The sequence below is a fragment of the Mercenaria mercenaria genome, chromosome 10 (assembly GCF_021730395.1).
Source record: "Mercenaria mercenaria strain notata chromosome 10, MADL_Memer_1, whole genome shotgun sequence".
Lineage (NCBI taxonomy): Eukaryota > Metazoa > Mollusca > Bivalvia > Venerida > Veneridae > Mercenaria > Mercenaria mercenaria.
Genome location: NC_069370.1, coordinates 27,596,824 through 27,621,388, shown reverse-complemented (window position 1 = coordinate 27,621,388; position 24,565 = coordinate 27,596,824).

Genomic DNA, 24,565 nt, shown 5'->3' with positions numbered 1-24,565 from the left:
TGTGCGAACAAAGCGTTTTGCCACTAATCTCAGGGTTGAGTGTTCGAGTCCTCTGTCTGATCAAATTGTTTTTTTTTATGATTTTATCTGTAAAAGACGGAAACTTGTCACACTTACGTTTTATCAACGAAATACTCTACTATCGATTACCATTCTTCTACGTACATAAAACCGTTCTACAAAATGGCGTTTAAAATCTTCAGGACCGGACAAACATTCATTCATTCAACGGACAATTCAAAGAACTATTGTTAGCGATACAAAATGCAATGTTTCATAAAAAATATATAATCATAGATACAAATACAAACACAAGGAATTATATTTTAAAAATGGTTAGAAAAGAATTCGAACCCATGGTAACGTGTTTTCAAGTTGGAGAGCCTACCACTACACCACTGTGCCGTTGGTTCTCTAAATTGATTATTTTGATAAATCTAGATATTTTCAGGACACGAATATCACGTGAAATAACGAAAACGCCCGAAAATATTGGCGAAGATTAATGAGTGCCAGGTCAATACTTACGGACAATAACTGTGGCCTTTATTTACTAATACCGGATCAACCCATAACAATGAAACAGGGAATCAGGTGGACACATCATATGACAAATATCTTATATCACAAAACCCATGTAAGCGTGGTCTTGTGGTTAACACGTATGATTTGTAAGCTTACGGTGCTGGTTCGAATACAGGACGAGATTCCTTTTTTTCAACATGTTTTTACCTGGAGAAGGAATACAGGTAAAACTATTTGTATCATGATTTTCTCGTGCACTTAAACTGAGTACTTCTTGACATTTTGCAAAGGATCTCATATTGGAATAGACCTTCAATCTATCAAAACTGAAAAATTAATAAAGAAAACTCTTGCAAGCAGGATGACTACTCACATACCGACAGTGATTTTTAATGACCATAATGAACATTTGTATACATGTATGTCATGACATGAAAAATAAATAAAATAAACAAATAAGTAAAAAAGAATGAAAGAAAAAGATGAATATAAAAGACGATATAAAAAAGAGCTGCAATACTAGAATAAATAAAAATCATTTAAAAAAGAAGGGCTCGAACCTTCACCATAGAAATATAAAAAGAATAGACGCCCTGGATTACAAATCTGTCATGGAATAAAGTATCGTATTTAGAGTTAAGAATACTACAATGTACAGGTTAACACCACTTATCGGATAACACACCTGTTTTACCTGTTTTTGGATTTTACGAAGTAGCGTTAAAATAAAATTATCGCGATCCATTTATACCACTGTGTTTTTTGATATACCAAACCAATGATAATGTAAATGCGCCGTTTATCTTTTATAAAGATATTTCTTGTTATCTATCATACAGGTAGTTGTACAAATTCAATATTTGCCTTGTCCATGCACTAATAATCATGTCATTATTCTCCTATATCTACAGCAAGTATTGTGGTGTTATCAGCCTCCGTAAATTGACTATCCTGCAGCTGGCCAGTAATTATTATAAAAACAATCATATTTTACGGCATGTTATGGTATTGATTTCATACTGAGAACTACGGTGTTCCGTTAGGGCCAGCGCCTTCTCTCTGTAAACGCGAAGCGCGATGGTACAACGGTACGATGGCGAAGCGCGACAGTACGATGGTGACAACACGACAGTGCGATGGCGAAGCGCGTCAGTACGATGGTGACAGTCCGTCGTACTGTCGCGCTTCGCCATCGTACTGTCGCGCTTCACCATCGTAGTGTCGCGCTTCGCCATCGCACTGTCGCGCTTCGAATACACTTAGTGTCACCATCGTACTGTCGCGCTTCACCAGCTTTCACTGTTTACGTAAGGGCCGACTTTCATGTATAGAATTGTACGGTCAGACAGAGGGACGTGCTTTGGATTTACTTACTAATAATCTTGTTTTACATAAATCTTCATTTTTATCCGGTACAATTCTTCGATTAAAACTTAAGGGCCAGAGGTAAAAAAGACAGGGTCGATACGGTAAGTGGAAACAAACAACTGTATTTAGCCCGGCTTATAAGATCTACAATCTTGCACTTTTTAGTAGAGACAAACCAAGTGTTGTATGTTATATAATATATTGTCAGAATGAAAACTGGATATGGAACACTCACTTTCAAGTCCAGATATAAACAAGGGCAGACAACTCAAATGTTACATGTATTTGCATTTGAAAGTTTTAAACGGCCATAACTTTTTTATTTTTTAGCCAATGACTTTGCTTTTCATATGTTATGTATCCAACATAATTTAAGACTGAGGCTGAAATTAAAAATTATATTATCATTGTGTTTACTGAAGCGTGACCAACCGCTCGGTTTCAGCATTATAGGGGCCTGGACCATCTTTCCAAAATGTTTTAGCCTGAAAGTGATTGAAAATGAAACAATGACGTTTTGAAAAACTTTTATGATACACAAATATTGAAACAAAACTTTAAAATAAATACATCGTCTATTTCAAACTGAACAGCGGAGTCAGATAAACTCGAAAGCAATATATAAACAAAATTAATATGTGTTTTCTTTTTATGAGCAAAATATATGAAGTTTTAAGTTTTATAAACAACATTTCAAACATAACCAAGTATACAAAATAGAATGAAAAAGTATGAAGGGCATTTTTCTGTTTAAAAAAGTGATAAAGGGAGGTAATGATTTAATGTAAATATCTATAGTCAAAGTATTTTTTAACGAAATTTGACACTCTCTCTATTGGTATTTATGTACTTTCTTGTATTCTATGAAATATTTTTATTCCATAATCTTGTCTTTTTAGAAATTATGGTAGTCGAATTTATCGATTTTTACCAACATTATTATCGGAGCAATGTTTGTCAATGTTTGTCAATGTTTGCTTAATTAATTGATTGTTTGTCTTTACAAACTGATTAGCGTAAAAGGTGTGATAATCTTTCATTATATTATTGAAAGTCAATCACTTGTATAAATCACATTTATATCAGTCGTCTAGTGTTACCCGAAAATCCTAGAAATAATTCAGATAGTAAAATATATTTCTTATTTTCAATAAGATATAGTGCCGAATACATCATTTTTCCTTTTTTAGCCGTTTGGTAGACGCAGAGAAGGTTGGCTCTGCTGTTATATTTTGACCCGTTATTTGGTACTTGAAAGCTTATCATAGTGCCAAATACGTTTTTTAGCTCGACTATTCATAGAATAGTAGAGCTATTGGACTCGCCCATGCGTCGGCGTCCGTGTCGGCGTCTGTGTCCGCGTCCGCGTCCGCGTCCGCGTTCCGATTTGGTTAAGTTTTTGTATGTAAGCTGGTATCTCAGCAACCACTTGTGGGAATGGATTGAAACTTCACACACTTATTCACTGTGATAAACTGACTTACATTGCACAGGTTCCATAACTCTATTATGCTTTTTTACAAAATTATGCCCCTTTTTCGACTTAGAAATTTTTGGTTAAGGTTTTGTATGTAAGCTGGTATCTCAGTAACCACTTGTGGGAATGGATTGAAACTTCACAAACTTATTTACTGTGATAAACTGACTTACATTGCATGGGTTCCATAACTCTATTTTGCTTTTTTACAAAATTATGCCCCTTTTTCGACTTAGAATTTTTTGGTTAAGGTTTTGTATGTAAGCTGCTATCTCAGTACTCACTAATTGGAATGGATTGAAACTTCACATACTTGTTCACTGTCATGATCTGACATGCACAAAGCAGGTCCCATGACTTTATTTTGCTTTTTTAGCTCACCTGTCACGAAGTGACAAGGTGAGCTTTTGTGATCGTGCAGTGTCCGTCGTCCGTCGTCCGTCCGTCCGTCCGTGCATAAACTTTTCCTTGTGACATCTCTAGAGGTCACATTTTTCATGGAATCTTTATGAAAATGGGTCAGAATGTTCATCTTGGTAAATTCTAGGTCAAGTTCGAAACTGGGTCACGTGCCATCAAAAACTAGGTCAGTAGGTCTAAAAATAGAAAAACCTTGTGACCTCTCTAGAGGCCATATATTTCACAAGATCTTCATGAAAGTTGGTCAGAAAGTTCATCTTGATGAAATCTAGGTCAAGTTCGAAACTGGGTCACGTGCCTTCAAAAACTAGGTCAGTAGGTCAAATAATAGAAAAACCTTGTGACCTCTCTAAAGGCCATATTTTTCATGGGATCTGTATGAAAGTTGGTCTGAATGTTTATCTTGATAATATCTAGGTCAAATTCGAAACTGGGTCACGTGCGGTCAAAAACTAGGTCAGTAGGTCTAAAAATAGAAAAACCTTGTGACCTCTCTAGAGGCCATATATTTCACAAGATCTTCATGAAAGTTGGTCAGAATGTTTACCTTGATGATATCTAAGTCAGAATCGAAAGTGGGTCACGTGCAATCAAACACTAGGTCAGTAGGTCAAATAATAGAAAAACCTTGTGACCTCTCTAGAGGCCATATTTTCCATTAGATCTGTATGAAAGTTGGTGTGAATGTTTATCTTGATGATATCTAGGTCAAGTTTGAAAGTGGGTCACTTGCCATCAAAAACTAGGTCAGTAGGTCAAATAATAGAAAAACTTTGTGACCTCTCTAAAGGCCATAATTTTCAATGGATCTTCATGAAAGTTGGTCAGAATGTTCATCTTGATGATATCTAGGTCAAGTTCGAAACAGGGTCATGTGCGGTCAAAAACTAGGTCAGTAGGTCTAAAAATAGAAAAACCTTGTGACCTCTCTAGAGGCCATACTTGTGAATGGATCTCCATAATAATTGGTCAGAATGTTCATCTTGATGATATCTAGGCAAAATTCAAAAGTGGGTCACGTGCCTTCAAAAAGTAGGTCAGTAGGTCAAATAATGAAAAAACGTTGTGACCTCTCTAGAGGCCATATTTTTCATGGGATCTGTATGAAAGTTGGACTGAATGTTTATCTTGATGATATCTAGGTCAAATTTGAAACTGGGTCAACTGCGATCAAAAACTAGGTCAGTAGGTCTTGAAATAGAAAAACCTTGTGACCTCTCTAGAGGCCATACCCTTGAATGGGTCTTCATGAAAATTGGTCAGAATGTTCACCTTGATGATATCTAGGTTAAGTTTGAAACTGGGTCATGTGCCTTAAAAAACTAGGTCAATAGGTCAAATAATAGAAAAACCTTGTGACCTCTCTAGAGACCATATTTTTCAATGGATCTTCATGAAAATTGGTCAGAATTTTTATCTTGATAATATCTAGGTCAAATTCAAAACTGGGTCACATGAGCTCAAAAACTAGGTCACTATGTCAAATAATAGAAAAAACGACGACATACTCAAAACTGGATCATGTGGGAAGAGGTGAGCGATTCAGGACCATCATGGTCCTCTTGTTTCAAAATTATGCCCCTTTTTCAACATAGAAATTTTTGGTTAAGTTTTTGTATGTAAGCTGGTATCTCAGTATCCACTAATAGGAAAGGATTGAAATTGCACACACTTGTTCACTGTCATGATATGACATGCAATGGAAAGGGTCAATAACTCAACTTCGCATTTTACAAGATTATGCCCCTTTTTCGACTTAGGAGTTTTTGGTTAAATTCCTATTATGTAAGCTGGTATCTTAGTACCCACTAATGGGAATGGATTGAAACTTCACACACTTGTCCACTGTCCTGAGCTGATAAGCACTATGCAGGTTCCATAACCCTATTTTGCTTTTTTACTAAATTATGTCCCTTTTTCGACTCGTATTCATTCAATCGACAAGGCTGTTGAATAGTCGAGCGTTGCTGTCCTCCAACAGCTCTTGTTTTAAATTTCAGTTTGGTAGACGCTGAGCAGGTCGGCTCTGTTACTATATTTTTGCCCATTGTTTTGTACTAAAAAACCTAAGGTAGGGATTTTCTGACAATTTGTATACAAGAATCCAGGCATTTATCATTTAAGCAGCGTGCTTTATGTTACGTCTGGGAAAATATGGCTAACAAAGACACATTTATTGATACCACAGAAGCTGTGGCGGGAAGATCACAGACAGACATAGGCTCGAATATTAACTGGAAACTGTGCATGTTTTGCCAAGAGAAAACTTCTGAGCCGCTGCAGTGTCCAGCATATTCAAAAAGAAAAGATTTTGGTGCTGGGTATAAATATGTTACAGAAAATATTGCACAGTTTAATGCTTTGAACGCATTTCCATTTACTGTGAACGTTGCCAAGCTGCTCCAAGGTGATGACTTAACTCAGACACTAGTTTCTCATAGTGCATCGTGGCACAAAACATGCAGAAATAAAATAAGCAATCTTAGGCTTGAAAAACTAAGAAAAAGAAAATCGGAATGTGATGTTGAAAGTTCCGTGAAAACCAGGAGGTCTTTAGGTAGTGTTGCTGCTAAATATGACCGAAATACCTGTTTTTTCTGTGACTCTAATGATGGCCCCGATACACTCCATAGGGCTACTACTCTCGATCTTGACTGCAAAGTACGAAAGTATGCCGCTGATACTGGAGATAGAAAATTGTTGACTAAACTTTCAGGAAGCGATATGATTGCAGTAGGTGCTCAGTATCACAATAAATGCCTCTCTAGATTTTACAGAAATGCAGAAAAAGTTAAAAAATATGCTTCAATTTTAGAAAAACTTGGAATACCTACCGTTCAGGTCCATACCACTCGGCTGAAAGATCGCATTATTGGGGCTATTCCTGACATTAAGGCATACAAAAATGGTCGTGAAATTATGCTTGCTTTTGGCGATGATGTAAGTGATGTCCTAAAAACCGTATGAGAAAAAGATTATGATTCAGATGCCTTGCATCTCATGCATGCTGCAAAGATAATAGGCAAAGATATTTTAAGCAAATGTCAAACTTTTGACGGAAATTTTGGTGTTGGGTGTCAGGAGGATGCTATACCTTTGTCAGTACTTACTCTCATGAATGCTATACTTTATGGCCCTAAAATCCAAGAAGATTTTGATAAGAATAACAGAAACAGATGTACAGATTTATCTCTTTCTCAGTTATTGATTTTTAACACATTAAAAGCGATAAACAAGAAAAGTGAGATTAAGGGTTTGCGGCATACAAAGGAACGAGAGACACCGTTGCCTATATATTTGGCACTGAAAATACATGCAGAAACTAGAAAAAGAACCCTGATTGACATATTTCACAAAATGGGCCTATGTATTTCATACAACAGAATGCTTGATATCTCAACGGATATTGCAAACACTGTCTGTGCACAGTATGAACAAGATGATATAGTTGCACCACCAAGACTTCGTAAGCAACTCTTTACCACAGCTGCTGTTGATAATATTGACCACAACCCAAGTTCTACGACATCAAAGGATTCCTTTCACGGCACGGCTATATCCCTAATGCAACATCCATCAGTTCACGACCAAGGTGTTGTAAGAAATATTCCAATGATAGATATTACTCAAAATTTACCGAAAACAATATCGCAACTGCCTGATTCGTACACAGTTGTACTTCCAGCAGCATTGACAAATAATGATCCAGTTGTTCCGATCATCGGAAGTCTAAAAGCTGATAGTATCATTGGCAAACAGCCGGATTTGACTTCTGAACAAAAGTGGTTGGAACACGTTCTAGATATAAATAAGAGAGAACGCATCAGTTCAGATGATGTTGTTTCATGGTCAGCATATTGTGCCGTAAAAACGTCACTTCTTAAACGGCCAAAAACTCTTATTGAGCTCTTACCTCTATTTCACGAAACAGCACATTCTGTTGCCATGATTAAACATGCAATGAACGTAGTCTTAACAGCTACACAATATTTAAATGAAGGTCAAGTACCTGTCATTGTCATGGATCAACCTCTCTATGCCATCGCTAAAAAGATCCAATGGAACTGTCCTGAAACACATGGGGAAGAAAAATTCTTGATCTTGTTTGGTGGGCTTCATATTGAAATGAATGCTCTCAAACTGTTAGGCGATATGCTAGAGGGAAGTGGTTGGACAAACGCTATAGTTACTGCTGGTATTGCGTCTAGCGGCATAGCTGACTCTTTCCTAAAAGCTTCACACGTGACACGAACAAGACATGCACACCAAATAACAGCAGCCGCGTTATCCATCCTGCAGCGCAAAGCATATGCAAACTACACACACTCTGATTTGCCAGAGTCCTTAGATTACCAGACTTGGGTTGCAAACATGTCCAAGAAACAGCCGCAGTTCTTTTACTGGGCTCTGATTTTAGAACTCGAATTAATACTTTTAAAGTTTGTAGGTTCAATCAGAGACGGTTGCTTTGACAAATACACTGAAGCAATATCAGAACTTTTACCGTGGTCTTTTGCACTTGACCACGTCAATTATTCGCGATGGTTGACTGTACATCTTCGTGATATGACAAATTTACAGCAAACTCACCCATCGTTGTATCAAGAGTTTTGTTCTGGAAATTTTGTTGCAAGACGATCTTGCCGTGCGTTCTCGGCTATTGCACTTGACCAGGCACACGAACAAATGAATGCTCAAATTAAAGGTGATGGCGGCGCTGTAGGTCTGCTAGATAATCCATCTGCTCTTAGAGATGGATGGTTGCTGGACCGGAAATTTCCAGAATAATAATTGACTTTGAAAACTTTGACCGGGATTCTGAATCATGAATACATTTCTTCAAGAAATTCGAGACCTGACAAACACATTTGAAGAAATGGGCAATCCCTTCACTGAAAATAGTGGCGAACTCATGACAATAGACAGCAGAGACATAATGGATCCTGAAATTGTGAACACTTTGAGGAGTATGCGTCTAAACAGAAAACATCAAGCCAAAGGAAGACGCAAATAACTGTTTTGAAAGAGGACTGTAACCTGTTTTCAAGATTGTACATTGCTTGTCAGTCTAGGGACGGTGATCTTGGTCAGTTTTTCAAGCACGAAAACCAGCCATGGCCACCTTCTATTTCAAAACTTGGAGAAATGAGGTCCGGTACAAAATCAGACTTGCTACAGTGCTTAGGGGAATTAGTTAGCTGTACAGGAGAAGACTTTGAAAACGCAACAGCTCAAATATTTGATGGCGCATTTATTGTGCAGATGATGAAGCCACTTGACTCTAGCACTTTTAGGGAGTACATAGACAATAGATTTATGCCCTACATTTACAGAGAAACTCGAAACATTCAAAGAATTGACATTGTGTGGGACAGATACCTCGATAGCAGTTTGAAAGCCGCAGCAAGAGATAAACGTGATCACGGTACAAGGCGCAAAGTCCTGCTGTCGACTAAAGTACCTGGCAATTGGCAGTCGTTTCTCAGAGTGAATGATAATAAAGAAGAATTATTTTTGCTACTCTCAGAGGAAATTATAGCTGCGTTCTCTTCGGGAAACAGAGTTGTTTACTGCACTCACGGCGAGCGAGTCTTGTGTTCTAGAAGTGACCAAGTCATTGACAACATTGAGCCATGTACACATGAGGAGGCCGATACTAGAATAATGGTCCATTTGCTTGACTCTGTAAGATCAGGACACAATAACATTATAATCAGAACTGCTGATACCGATGTTGTTGTGATTGTAGTGTCGTTTCTAAACGATCTGCAGTTACCAAAGGTGTGGATTGCATTTGGTGTTGGAAAACATTTCAGGTATATACCAGCTCATGAGATAGCACGATCTTTGGGTCCAACCAAGTCGGTAGCCCTTCGAATGTTTCACGCCATCACTGGATGTGACGTAGTTTCGTTTTTCTATGGCAGAGGAAAAAAGAGAGCATGGGACACTTGGTCTGTGTTTCCAGAAGTTACTGGTGCATTTTATTCTCTGTCGTCAGTTCCATCACGGTTGGAAGAACAGTTCATGGATGCGATCGAAAGATTTATTGTCCTCAACTACGACCGAATGAGCCCTATTGCAACTGTAAATGAGGCAAGAGAATATCTGTTTTCTCGTCGGTCAAGGTCATTACAAGATATACCTCCCACACAGGCTGCGCTTCAGCAACATGTCTTGAGAGCAAGTTTTCAGGCCGGACAAGTTTGGGGTCAAGCTTTAGAAACGCAGCCTAAGCTACCAAGCCCATTACAATGGGGATGGAAATATGACAATAGAAAATGGGAACCAGTTACCTCAAGTGCAATTTTCATGCTCTGAGTTAATTCGGTGCGGTTGTTTAAAAGAATGTAGAGGAAGATGCAAATGCTATAAGGCGAACCTTAAGTGCACTGCACTTTGCACATGTGACGGCGACTGTGACTTAGAATAAAAGAATAAAAGATTCCAAGTTACCAGAATACTGTTCACGGCTTGGTTGTTCTAGCATAGTTTATCTTGGTATTTTACATCACAAGAATGGCCAGGGCAGATAGTGTTTGGCTAGATTGTTTCAATTTCAGTTATGTTAAGTTGATCATTCATCTAACGTGTCGTGGGCAGGCGAGAATGTTTTATGTTCTTTTGTTGTTTTTGATTATTTTAAATGTTTGAAATGTTGAATGGTACTGGTTACAGAATACCCAGGAATTCAAGAATAAAGTGAAGGCAGAAAGTCTAACACAGGTAAATTCGTAGATGGTTATTTTCCCGAGTGCATTTCACAACACAGTACTTGAAAGAAATCGTAGTAAATACTTAACAACATTTTAGTTACCACTCAGCAGTGCATCTTTGTACTTTTTACAAGAGCTTATCAGGAATCTAGGAGCTACGTCGCTTAGGGCGATGACAAAAATATGTGCGAATGTCATATGAAAGCATATGACGCAACTGAGCAATTGTTTTAAGAGAGGTATAATGTTCGACATTTCCAAGTACACTAGAACTGGCTAGTATGAAATTCTATTGTATGGATACCCTGAACTGACCCCATAGCCTAACAACACATGAAAACATAATAGTGCATAAAAGTCAAGTACAGAAAGTCTTTTTACGACTGCCGCTTGACGCTTAGATAATTAATCAAATATATGACAAGAACGTTTGTAAGAACGCAAAAAAAGTGTTTTGTAAATTATCTTTGTCACTCTCTACATTTCATTTCTGATCGAATTTATCGTGCCGAGTGTATGAAAGGGAAGTTTAATGTTGACCGCCTAGAAAGTGGCAGGTGGGACCATTTGGTACGACCTAGCCAGGGAACGAACCTACGACCTCCCACAGTCGAAATTGATGCTCTACCACAAGATTGTAGACGCGCTGTGCATGTAGTGAAATTTTAAGGCAATCATGCGATAGACTTAAGTTTGGTTATAAATACACGAATACAAGCTGATCATTTTTAGCACTCTCCAGTGTGTATGCCCATGTCTAAAAAATAATAAAATTGGCTGATTGGACTTGAATAATGTCAAAATAAAGATACAGTTTTATAGGGGTTTGATATACTTTACAAAAAATATATCTTAGGTTAAAATAAATGATGTAAGTAAATATGTAGAAAACTTTGAATTATTTTCTTGGGCAATTAAATTGGTTTTTGGACCTTTTAACAAAAGAGGAAATAAAATATAATAAAGCATCCTTACTTCAAATAATTTTTGACCTAAAATTGTTCAGTATGCTTCAGTCTTTAAAATAAAAAAATAGTTTGTACTGATAGTTTATGTGTATCGAAGATCACACCTTTCAGAATACCTGTATTTTTTAATAAAAAACAATAATTGTTTGCTATGACGTCACTAGATATTGACTGGCTGTCGTCACGGTCCACTGAATTGAGTGTTCCCTATCCAGAAATGTCAGTCATACATTGCTTTTCAATAATTATTCTATCATGAGCCTCTACTAAAAAGTGCAAGGTTTAGGTACATTTCGTAATTTATAAGCGGGGCTAATTCTAAACATAATTAACACTTTTGCATAAAATTTACCCAAAAGCTTTATAAGCAAAATTTATACAACAGTGTATTTTTGTTAGTTTTAGCTGACAATATATACTTTTAACGTTTCATGGCTTGAAATATATGAGCTGATTAAACAACATTTTCTCGTAAAACAATTAATTACATTTAAATACATTATCATTTATTTTTCCACAGAGAGGTTAATTTGGAATACAATGTTATTTTGTTCATAAATAAAACTCGGTAGGGTGATATTCGTTTTTATTATCATCCAAGCAAACAATGTGAAATAGCCGTAGACCAACGGAGCCTATTTTGGAATAGTATATTTCAAATAATATTACGGTATGATATTTTTTTAATATCCTGTTATTGGTTCAGAGAAGAAAAGTGACCAGCCCCCCTGGCAGCCATGTTTTTTGACGAATCGGAATAATTTGAACAATCTTGGTAGAGGGTCACACAAGAACCATTTGTGCAAAATTATTTTAAAATCGGGCCAGTAGTTTCACACCAGAAAATTTTTAAAGTTTCCACTATATGCATATAGGGAAAAGTGACCACGCCCTCTAGCGGCCATGATTTTTGACACATCAAAATAATTTGAACAAACTTGGTAGAGGGTCACACAAGGACCATTTGTGTAAAATTATTCTAAAATCGGGCCAGCAGTTTCACACCAGAAAATTTTTAAAGTTTCCACTATATACATATAGGGAAAAGTGACCACGCCCTCTAGCGGCCATGTTTTTTGACGAATCAAAATAATTTGAACAATCTTGGTAGAGGGTCACACAAGGACCATCTGTGTAAAATTATTCCAAATTCGGGCCAGTAGTTTCATACAAGAAGATTTTTAAAGTTTCCACTATATACATATAGGGAAAAGTGACCACGCCCTCTAGCAGCCATGTTTTTGACGAATCGGTATAATTGGAATAATCTTGGTAGAAGGTGACATAAGGACCATCTGTGTGAAATTATTTCAAAATCAGACCATCGGTTTAGGAGGAGATATCGTTTGAATTTTTTTCTATTTTTAGCTCTGGCAGCCCCTATGTGCAACCAAGCAGGACCATTTGAACAACTTTGGTAGAGAACTACCCAAAACATCATGGCCAAGTTTCATCAAAATCTATTCAGTGGTTTTGGAGGAGATGTCATTTAAACACAAATGTTGACGACGGACGACTTGACGCACGCACGGACGCACGCACGGACGACGGACGACGTACACAGCGTATCACAATACCTCACCATGAGCACTTTGTGCTCAGGTGAGCTAAAAATAACATATAAAAATATTATTCAAAGACAAACACAATAATGTTTTCAATGAAAGTTTGAAGACATATGTTCTTTCACATGTTGTAAAATTAAACAAAGTCATTTGATGTTTTCCTTAATCGTAGGAAAACGTATTCGAAAACAGTTTTTTTAACACAATTAACATACCATAATTCGTAAGCTTACATTAATTGTACGTATTTGGAACTGTAGTTAACACCTCACCTTTTTAATTTTTGTACTATCGCTGATGCTTTTATGATAAAAACTCTTTAAGTAATGACACAAACAGTTACGAATACTTTCGGTGCACGACGTTTGGTCGAAAGACAACTTGTCTAATTAAAATTTTGCCTACTAGTTTCTGGTCGAATACGTCAGCTGATCTAAAAAAAAAACAATTGGTATATTCTTTCTTTATAGATGCGACATTTCGTCGATTTCTTTTTTCTGTTCAAAATATTATCAGATTCGATTTTGTTTAGGAATAAGGTCAGTAATTCGGTAGAAAATGTGCTTCCGTGGTGTAGTGGAAAGACGTCCATAGTAAATAGATCCTAATTTTCCCCTTTTTTAGCAAATTCATGTAGAACGAGTGCTTTAATCACACTTTTTCACTACTAGAATACATTCTGCATGAAATGAAACGGTTTTCATGTTCATACATTTAGATTTAACTTTTATTGAAAGCCTTTGCCTCTTAGAGGAATGAGGCCATAACAACACAAGACGAATTTTTGATGCATGGCATCAAAGAAGCCGCAATTTCTTTGTTCCTTAAAATGTCTTAGGCATAGAAATATGGAAGTTGTCTATGAAGTAAAATGTTTAGTAGAAAAAATGATTATAAAATTGCACTTCGTAAAATTATGATTGGTGCACGGTGATGTTAAGATTCCATATCATCAATACTTCAGATTTATACGTCATTTATTTAGGACAGGTGAAATATCAGACAATTATCCTTCTGCATGCCATACAACATCTTTGGAATTGTTTTACACTGAAACTAGATGACCTTGGACAACATGTCAAGCTCGACAGGTGTCAAAAGGACTAACAGCACCAAGTTTGACCTTTGACCACTAAGTATGACTTTGAGGTAGGGGTCTCTGTAAAGACATTTAGTTCCATGTAACTCTTTCTGTCTTAAAAATATGTTAACCCGAGATATGTGTTGAACCCATGTGCACACCGGCACAGCAGCTACTAGCGACAAAAAACATCATGTACCAACATGTAAATTTATACCACTACATCACTGAAAAGAAACAGTAACTATTATAACTGTTATGTAAAAAGATTTTTATTCAGTTAGCAGACGTCTTGGACTGTGAAATATAACTTGATTATAATTTTTACACGGGTCGAAAATCTTCTCGATTTAAGGCTTTGAATCATTAATACCAACTTCTGCTAATTTCGACCAAAAAGCTTTAGGGCTGTCATTCAGGAGGTTATCTTCAGTGGAATATTAGGGCTTCACATCTCTATAATTTGTCATACACGCAGAGTTAAAAATTGCCATTAAAATCTGATAAATTGGTGCCTATTTTGCAGGTCACACACAAACTCCTTTCACTCCAACACAAAGAAATTATTCTTCATTTAAATCAAAGTTATCACAATAACTTTGAATCCAAGTTTTGCAAAGTAAAGGTATTGATCTAAAGATTTCGGCTTGGTAAAATGAGTTTTCATTTCTAAACTATCTTAAAAAATATAATATATAAAAAAGAAAGAAAAAAGAAAAACATCATTTCCTTTTAATTATGCCTTAATTACATCTTAACACTTTATATTGTAAAACATTTATCCCTTTTCTAAATCTGAATCCATTGTTAAAATATTCATTCTGCTTATGTCCAACTTTAACTCAACTCCATTCAATATCTGTTTAATATTATTCTTAAATATCATTCTTTTATATAAAAACAAATATTTTTGCAATACTTGTAATACTTTCTGCTGATGATACATTGTTGAATATATTTACTGATTATGTTCTTACACATGGATCAAAATGAACGGTAATTGACTTTTTATCTTATTATGCACTGTGCTGTTAGATAAGACTTACTGATATAAAAGTAATACAATGCACCTCTAAATTGTTTATACATATTCATTAATCTAACCAATAAGAAGACTAATATGTTTTCATTTAGGTATCATAGTTTTTACGTAATTGTAATTGAAGATTAAGGGCAATTCAGACCTTTATGATGATTTAAACTAGTGAGATTAGTAAAACAAAACTGAATCTCACTCAACTAATGAAGACGCGCTGACCACCTGTTAACTAAATGTTGATTAAGATCTCTATCCACAAGAGAAATTAATTGCAGGATCATGGTTCCCGGTAACAAATCTTCCTAACGTACTGGAGCAGATAAATTCGAAAACCAGTCTGTATAGTCTTGCATTCCTACAGGTATTTTTGTTAGAGAGAAAGAATTTCAATCGCTAATTTTGCGCAAAAAAGATCATTTCAAATATTCTATTACCTTATAAATATATTAACATTTTTCACTAAAGTTATTTTATGATGTAAAAATATGTGAAATTCACAGAAATAACTATCAAATAAATGAAATAAATTATTTAAGAAGAGGACCCTTGACAAGTCTACAGAAATGGGGAATGTTGCTGACAATTTAATGTTATAATTATGATTATATACCTGCATCAAAAATAAATTGAATGATTTAAAAAAATCAATTTGATTTTATATCTTCAAATTTTATTAAATCATTTAGTGTTATGTACAATTTTTACAATCTATACATAACAGGTAATACAACGACTGATCCTAAATTGATGACGTCATCTCCACAGGACAAATTTTTAAGCGTACCTCCTGGGCGGCTTCCAATAACAATAAACACAAATAGCAAGACATGTCAAACTAAGAGATAATAAACAATCAACTTATAGGAATGAAAGTACAGTACATACACAGTATACATAGACACCTGAGCGAACTTAACAATTTTAGAACTGAATACAGACCTCATTTATATGGTAGAAAAGAGCTAATAGTAATTAATTTTTTTCATAATGTGTTTACAAAAGACTACTAGCTTTACAAGTGTGTTTCTTTCAGTATTATTCATCAACATTGAACACTTGAAAGTATTTGGATTAGTAACAACTTCTTTCGAAATGTATTTTTTCTTTCTTGTTTGAAATAGTCATAACAAAACAGAAAGTGAAATTCATCACCTAATGAATCAGTATTACAAATATTACAAGTAATTTGATCCCTAGGAATACTATGAAATCTTCCCTTTTCAACTGGGAGCTTATGATTAACACATCTGTAACGAAACAAAGCTTTGGCTAAATTATTTGGTAAAATGTCTAAATATTTTACAAAAACAAAATTGTCTTTAAACATTCTATAATTCAAACATTTACTTGAATCAAAAATATTATTATGCCAATTTTGCATATATTAATCTTTGAGCCTAGTTAAACATTGCAGGAGAGTTTGCAGTATTATTCAACCAGTAGTCTGATAAACCAAGAGAGTCCAACAAATTATGAACAAACTTAAGCCAAGGAAGTTTAAGATCATTTTCACAATAAAGCTTATATGAGGTATTGTACAATATATGAAAAAGAATTTGCTGCTTTACAATTCAAAATCGTATTCCATTAAGAACACGACATTTAATATGAATAGATAGAGGTGGAGCACTAACGTCACCTAACAACATGCAGTTTTACATTAAGAATAAGTTTATAAAAAATTTAATTTGAAATTTATCAGTTGTATCTATAATTTCTATACCCCATACTTCACTACTAGTGATGATATTCGGACAGCGTAAGGATAATCGATTAATCAGATATAATCGGAAGACCTTCCGAGCGATTAATCGGAAAATGATCGGACTTTAACACTGAACCTACTGAAACTGACTTACCATTAGCTCACTTGGCTAACTGTATTAGCAATTTAGCAGGAGTGATGTAATTTGTGTATGAAGTTTTAGCCCTTGTATGCAGATCTATCAATGTGTCTAATTAAAAAGTATCATTTATTTATTGGGGGTATAATGTGGCATACTTATATGATTTGCACCCAAACGTCTGTGGGACTATCAGGAGTTCCTGAGAAACTTACCATGTTGACTGACCTAAAACCCCTCAATAAAAGTGATATTTTGTACCTATTTGTAGCTACCTATTTGTACAATTTATCATTGGTTCAAACTTCAATGCCCTCCAATTTTTTATTTCTAATTTTCTTTTTATAACCTATTTCTTCTTCATAAAATCACACATCTACAGCTGTATATTGAAAAAATCTAGAAGCACAATATTGATTGAAATTATGAAGTAAATCAACCGACATTACAAAAGTGGGCGGGGTACCACTATTTGCGGTCTTTACAGCATAATAAGCAAACGACCCTTCCCATTTGTTTAATTTTCTTTCACTGCTGCACCTTCAAATATCTTGTATAATCCAAAGAACTTCCACACTGGTGATATATTCAGGGAATATAGCTTTAATTGCATTACAAGGTTAGCTTTTAAAAAATCTAGAAAGTGGCTCGCTTAGCTCTTGTTCTAACAGGGCAGTTATGAAGCACAGTGATATGCCAGTGAAAATTATAGGGTCTGTGATGCCTGGATAGGTCAGTGGTAGAACGTTTATTGTGGGTACACAGGTTATGTGTTCAATGCCTGAACGTGAGCATTTTACCAGAAATTCCCTTGCTTTTTGCTTAGCATTAAAAAGAAAACCAACTTCCTCTCTCTTGTACATTCATGGCGATGGATATCATATAGCGTAATATAAGTACGTTTTTTTCTGTTTTTCTCGCGTTTTTGCGGGAACCTTCAGTGTAGAGAGTTGCAAAAACCGAAAAATTTAACGAGAAGAGCCGAAAAGGAAGGAAGGGAAAAAACGAAATATTAAACAAGAAGAACCGAAAAGGAACGAAGGTTACTGTATTCTGTGTTGATAACGCCTTGAAATTTTGCCTTATTACTATTTCAGATCTTGTCTACATAGTTCTGAGGCGTATATTCATTCATTTTTTCCAGAAAAGGAGCAATCTGAATCTTTCTGCATAATTTCAACAACTACAATAAGGGACAGGCAATCGATGCATTTTCTACTTGCATAGATTGGTCCTTTGCGTGTCATTGAGCTTCTTTGTGTTCATTAATATAAGATGACTTTTTCGTAAACCAGCTTTCGATTGGTCACTTTTTGTAAGCCTGCTTTCGATTGGACACTTCTCGTAAAGGAAACGCTATTTTGTTTTCTTGGTTGCTGGCTTGCATTTGTAATGAAAGTAAAAAGCTGAGAGCCAGGTTTAGGAGATGTTCTGCCTTTTAGGTAGATTTAATAGTAAAATCCTATCGTAATACTGTCTCGTCGAGACGAGCCAGCATTATTTTGATCGTACGTTTTGCCTCCGTTTTGAAGAGTGAAAAAGAAATTAACCTAAAGATGAAATACCACCGAAAAGAGCGTAACTCCCGAATATGCTTTAAACTCGTCTAAGCGTCAAATAATCGATTATGCAAGTTTATAATCGATGTCGGCGACTTCGGCTCATTTAGCGACCGACAATCGATTGTCGGCGACAAACGGAACATCACTATTCACTACCATACAATAAAAAAGGAGCAATCATACTATCAAAAAGTTGGAATTGCATACTAATGGGTAAATCCATTTTTCTTGACTTGACAATCACAGAAAACATGTTCTATGAGATATCCTTTTTTCAATATACATTTACCATTAAAGGAGTACTTAACTCCAAGATAAGAAAAACTTTCAACAATTTCTAAAATGTTGCCATCAAAATTAAAAGATTAAATATTTCGTACACTTCTTTTATTTTTCCAAAAAAAATAATTTTACCCCACATGGCAAGTTTTGCAGATCGAAACCGGAAGTAGGTGTTTACTGTGAGGACAAGGGCAAATATGCGCCATTTTTAGGGTACCAAATTACAACTGACTGGCATTTCACTAGGAACTATTCAACCCCCTATTTTCTTTTCAATTTTTCGTTAATTTATGAAAGAACTTTCATGAAAAATAGGTGTAGGAAAAAGTGATATTCTATAAAGATACGTTGATATCCAGTTGTCTGATTCAAGCTTATTTAATGTATTTTGAAGACGTGTTTGTAAAATTTCCGAAAATTAAAATAGTCAAACATCTAGCGGCATGCCAATGTAAGTAAAAGCCAATCCATGATTTTGAAAAAGTCTGCTTTAATCTACGTTAAGTTTGAAATTGATATCTTTCAACTAGGCAACACTGTTGATATTAAAAACATTATGCATTGTAGTTCCTTTCTGATGACTCGTTATCATGTAAAAGTTGTCTGCTTTTTTCGAACAAAATATAATGTATGATATGTTTCAGTTTCATTAAACTTTATTTAACTTTTAGTCAAAGTACGAACAAAATGATGTAAAGGTATTAATTTGCAGAATATTAATTTTGTTAACTGTTATGATTAGCCCCTTAAAACTCAAACTTATCACTTTTTCTTTCATAAATTCTACAATAGCAGAACAGATGCTCTATCATTCAAAGCTGTTTATAAATTACTACATTATGTGTCTAAATCAATGATATCAATCACAAAATATATACCTACCTTATAACTGATACTGAAATATCCCATATCATAAATTTATCTGACATATGAAAGCGATTGGAAGAATTTCAATTCCTTCTCCTCTAAAACGCGTCGCTATGTTATTTTAACGCATACGTGCTGAGGCTTTCCTATATATTTTTCGAAGCCGACAAGATTTCCAATACTGTTCATCTTTCCAGTGTCTCTTCTACTAAACTGTAAATGCCTCTTGTCCAGCTAGGAGAGTATTCATTTACAACGTGTAATTAAATAGAGTTAATTGTGTTCTTTCAACGAAGACTTATTCTGCCTGGTAGGACCTTTATCTGGTTTTTGTGCTATTCTATTTTCGAAGTGCGTAATTAAGTTCCAAATATAGTATAAAGCTTCTAGTCGCTAAAAACTAAACTATACACTGTAAACTAAACTTTAATAAGAATACATAGAACGAAACAAAGCAAGTTTTGGTTTGATATATCTTTTCTCCTATATATGTTTCCTTTAGTGCCACGGCTTCTGCAAAATCATAGAGTATTACAGTTATGACTGCATGGGTATTGACTTATATGTCAATCAAATCGAGTCTGCTATTATTTTGCTTGGTTGCTTCCTGTGCTTCTAAATGATTTTCCTATAGATTTTATGTACACATAGAGCTACATGTGAACGTGTATATAGAGCTACATATGAACGTGTATATAGAGCTACATATGAACGTGTATATAGAGCTACATTTGAACGTGTATATAAAGCTACATGTGATCGTATATATAGAGCTACATATGAACGTGTATATAGAGCTACATGTGAACGTGTATATAGAACTACATGTGAATGTGTATATAGAGCTACATGTGAACGTGTATATAGAGCTACATGTGAACGTGTATATAGAGCTTCATGTGAACGTGTGTATAGAGCTACATGTACGTGTATATAGAGCCACATGTGAACGTGTATATAGAGCTACATGTGAACGTGTATATAGAGCTACATGTGAACGTGTATATAGAGCTACATGTGAACGTGTATATAAAGCTACATGTGAACGTGTATATAGAGCTACATGTGATCGTGTGGAGTGCTTCGTTCTTTGAATGTGGATTTTCCTGTTGGGACTTTTGCCTTGCTTTTATATTATGTCTGTTTATGATTAGTTATGAGATGTATGCACCTGAAGCAGAACTCTACTATACAAAATCCATGATCTATATCAAACTAAACTGAGCCACAAGCACACCGATTGTTGTCTAAGACTTATGAATTATATGACCTGTACAAAAAGTGTGCAAGTGGTGAAACGCACTTTTTACGAGATTTTAAAGAAGAAAAAAGATTCAAAGAATTAATTTTAAATTTTTTGTCAGTCTTATTTTTAATACGCTCAATTTATATGTCTGACACTATGAAAATACCTTTTATCTTTCCATCAATACAGAGAGAGATACTAATCCCCAATGATAACGAGATTCCCGCCGAAACGCGAGGACGATTCTATTTCATGATAACCGATGAAATAACAATTCATAATGCTTGCACATTACCTGACAAGTAAACAATAGTATTTCTTTCATCTTAAATATACTATAAATATATGGCAACATAGCTCAGACGGGGTAAAACGCAGATAACAATTGAATATAAGCAAACCATTTTGTGGGTTCGAATCCTCATGAGTGTTTTTTTCATTTTTTCTTTTTTTTCTATTTGTTTTCATTTTATTCCCGTATTTTTGTTTCTTTCTTTGATGGTTTGTATTTGTATATATGTCTTTATATAACACAACAGTTTATTATTTGCATGGCTTAAATGCATGCATTTAATCAATAACATCTTTGATATAATGCTAAACTTTTCTCATCTGCCATATCGGCTTAAGATACTTCTCTGTTGTGTTGTCACAGAGTTCATGAAGGAATCTAAATGTTTATGCGAAAGTGAAATAAAAATTTAATGTCGATGCTGAGTTTCAAACCTACACGGCAAAAGATCTGTTAAACATGTACTGTATACTTTACCACTGAGCTAATTTGCAATTAGTACAAAATCTAGAAATATTTAGATTGTAACATGTTAGAAAAATGTTGAATTCCCTAGGTTCCATTTTAATCTATTTATAGTCATGTTTGTAAATATCAAGTTATCGTTGGGGCATAATACAACTAATAATGTACAAAAAATTGGTAAAATAGGTAAATCTGTGTGTACAGCCTGACATTTAAATAAAAATATATTTATGTCTGTCCTTTCTGTTGTCCCTCTCTTCCAGTCCTTTTCCCCCTTCATACACCACCCGACGCAAGCCAGTTCTTTCGAATTAATTTTTTATCATCAAGCAATGAAGGGCGGAAGAACCACAAGCATAGGACAATAACAGTCTTTGGTGGTTTTTCTCCGTTTGATTTCAAATAAGACGTCAACACATACTTGAACTTAAATTGAAATATGTCTTTTTAATATAAAATGACGAGTAATAATTGCGTAAACTAGCAATAATAAGTTATGACATAAAAGAAGTAACAAAGAAGATCATGCATGCAAAATCAAACCAGAAATCAAATGTTGGGTACGAATCCGCCTAAAACAGATAACTGTTGTGTACTAACATCAACATTTAAACTATTGCTTCAAAATTAAAATCGATGACAATAATTGTTTTGTATATCTACAAGGCTCAAAAAATGAAGATAAATATATGTGAAGACTGAATTACACTCAATTAATTTTTATTAAATTACAGATGCTTGAAAAATGAAGCCGATGTAATTTAAAGACACATATAAATAATAAAATGAATTAAAAAAAAAAACATTAGGAATTATCTGTGTAGAAAATTCTGAAATAGTTTTTGTATGACATAAGAAATGAACGAAATGGTCCGAAACGTTTAATTACCGCAACGGATTGATAATTACCGGAAGCAACATACAATTATGAACGTAATGGACTGATATATATAAAAATGGGTCGGCATACATAAACACATTTATCTACAATAAATACTTATATAATGTTATTTATATACAATTCTAACATGATTGTCTCTATTAAAACACTCTTACGCTAGAATGACGTCACTTTAACGTGCGATTACGTCAAAGATTTTGTTGCGAGCAAGAAAGAGCGCTTCTATATTTTATCTTATGTTTGAGATTAAGGGCATATTAGAATCGAAATAATTTATAGCACAAGCGTGCTTTAACACTATTTATACACTCGGCTGCGCCCTCGTGAAATTATTACGCCCGACGTATAACCACCCATCGTGCATAAATAGTGTTAAAGCACTCTTTTGCTATAAATTATTTCTTAAATAATATTGTTATGTTAACCTTGAATTTGATGTAATAAAGCCTTCCAAAACAGTGACCTTAAAATGTACATAACGATCAATTTGAAACTTTACTGTGTATGTTTAAAGTTGTAAATAGTGCACTAACAATTGAAAACAAGAGGGTCATGATGGCCCTATATCGCTCACCTGAGTTTACTAACAAAATCTAGGCGGGTAGGTCATGGTAAAGATTATTCAAGATAACTACTAAAATCTGTTTAAAAATTAAACTGGTGGTCGAAATATCTTAGCTGTAGCTTCAAAAACAAGAAAGTAGGTCAGTAGTTCAGGGTTAAGAATATTAAAGATGAGTATTGAGATCACTATCAAAAGTTATAAACATGGTCCAAATTTCTGTGCTGTACCTTCAAAAACAAGAAAGTAGTAGGTCATGACTGAGACAATTCAAGATGAATATTAAAAATCTGTATAAAATAATATGCTTGTGGTCCAAATTTCTTTTCCACTGCTTCAAAAACAAATAAGTCTATGTAAAACAAGGGACCACCCAGGCATGACCTATACTGACCCCAGGGTCATGATTTGAACATGGTGGTAGAAAACTACTAGAGCATAACACATTATAAATATCTAAACTCTAGGGCCTTATGGTTTAAGACAAGAATGTTTTTAAAGGTGTTTCCCTGTACAAGTCTATTTAATCCATGTGCCCTCCAGGGCGGGGCCATATTTGACCCCAGAGGTAAAATTTGAACAATCTTGGTAGAGGACCACTAGATGATGCTACATACAAAATATCAAAGCCCTAGGCCCTGTGGTTTTGAATAAAAAGATTTTCAAAGTATTTCCCTATGCAAGTCTATATAAACCATTTGACCCCTGGGGCGGGGCCATATTTAAACCGAGGGGGATATTTGAACAATCTTGGTAGAGGACTACTAGATGATGCTACATACCAAATATCAAAGCCCTATAGGCCCTGTGGTTTTGGACAAGAAGATATTCAAAGTTTTTCCATTCTATATAAACCATGTGACCCCCGGGGCGGGACCATTTTTGATCCTAGGGGGATAATTTGAACGAACTTGTAAGTGGACCGTTAGATGAGGCTACATACCAAATATCAAAGCCTTAGGCAGTGTGGTTTTGAACAAGAAGATTTTCCCTATCCAAGTCTATATAAACCATGTCATCCCCGGGGCGGGGCCATATTTAAACCTAGGGGGATGATTTGAACAATCTTGGTAGAATGATGCTACGTACCAAATATCAAAACCCTAGGCTCTGTGGTTTTGGACAAGAAGATTTTCAAAGTTTTCCCTATTTAAGTCTATGTAAACAATGTTACACCCGGGGCGGGGTCATATTTGATCCTAGGGGGATTATTTGAACAATCTTGGTAGAGGACCACTAGATGATGCTACATACCAAATATAAAAGCCCTATGACCTGTGGTTTTGGACAAGAATATTTTTTAAAGTTTTTCATTTCGGTTGCCATGGCAACCAGAGTTCTGCATGGAATTCAGTTCTTTGAATAATTTTTAAAGAAGACCATCC